Source organism: Gossypium hirsutum, chromosome A10, assembly GCF_007990345.1.
Source record: "Gossypium hirsutum isolate 1008001.06 chromosome A10, Gossypium_hirsutum_v2.1, whole genome shotgun sequence".
Classification (NCBI taxonomy): Eukaryota; Viridiplantae; Streptophyta; class Magnoliopsida; order Malvales; family Malvaceae; genus Gossypium; species Gossypium hirsutum.
Window position 1 is genome coordinate 5,313,083 of NC_053433.1, and position 1,198 is coordinate 5,314,280.

The 1,198-nt window shown below is 40.3% G+C and overlaps 1 pseudogene; it reads left to right on the forward strand.

Moving 5' to 3' along the window:
* Positions 1 to 910, forward strand: part of LOC121208523 (subtilisin-like protease SBT1.5) — a 2,704-nt pseudogene extending 1,794 nt beyond the window's left edge.
* Positions 911 to 1,198: the final 288 nt, after the last annotated feature.

Below are 1,198 nucleotides of genomic sequence, written 5' to 3' on the forward strand. Positions count from 1 at the left end.
TACATGTATCCGTTTTATGTAAGGGAATTTGCTTTCTAGAAAAGTCTCCTAAATGTAATTGAATCAGAATCAACATCTCTTTAGGCATTCATTTCATGCATTTGCATTACATCGCATCATATGCATTAGACTTTCACGAAGTGACCCTAATTATGTAAAATTATTTCAGCTAATCTGGAAAACCAATCAACCAAACATCCTTACGGTACTCGTCGCAAAGCCAAAGAAATGGATCAAAGATTAGAGAAACTGGAGCAAACGCAAAAAGAGATGCAAGACCAGTTACAGGTGCAAATGAAAGAACATATGGAAAAGATCCAGAAAGACATGGCACAAAAGATGAAGGAGTCTCAGGATGAACTAATGACTAAATTGACGCAATTAATAACCAAGGGAGTGGATAAAAGGAAAAATCCTGTGGTTTGCGATGAAGAAGGAAACAATGATGAGCCACTTTTTTCTCCAGGATACACGCCTCCGCAAGCGCAAATTCAGATTGAAATCCACGGCTTCGGAATAGTCGAAAAATCTATTTTAGTCCGATATGGATTCCACTGTAGCAAAAAAAATGAATAATGGACCAGCTGCCCAGAAGTTCATATTTACTATTCGTTCTGTAGGCGCTATGCTGGATACTTCAACAACGACCAACTGCTTCTTCATAACACTGTTTTCAAGATAGCCTCACGAGGGACAGCCGTCTACAGTGGTACAATCAATTGACACGTATCCAGGATTAGTTCTTGGAGGATTTAGCACAAGCCTTTATGAAAATACAGTCATGTAGCTGATATGGTCCTGACAGAATTACCTTCAAATATGGAGAAAAGCTAATGAAAGTTTAGCAATACGCACAAAGGTGGAGGAGGTCGCTATTCAAGTTCAGCCGCCACTCCTGGAGAAGAAATGACGATGCTTTCATCCACCATTGAAGGCCCCGTTCATCACTCACATGTTGGGAAACGCTTCGATGAGTTTTTTAGACATAGTCATGAGCGGTGAAATGATTGAAAGTGCCGTGAGAAGTGGAAAGATTGATGCTGGGGAGAATACTAGAAGGTCAGACTTAAAGAGGAAGGAAAATGATGTGAGCAATGTGAACACCTACAACAAATCGATTACACAGCCAAGAAAGGTGATTACTAGTCAGCAAGGTTCATCTAGACAAGATCGTATGTGAAGCAAGGCACTGAGAACC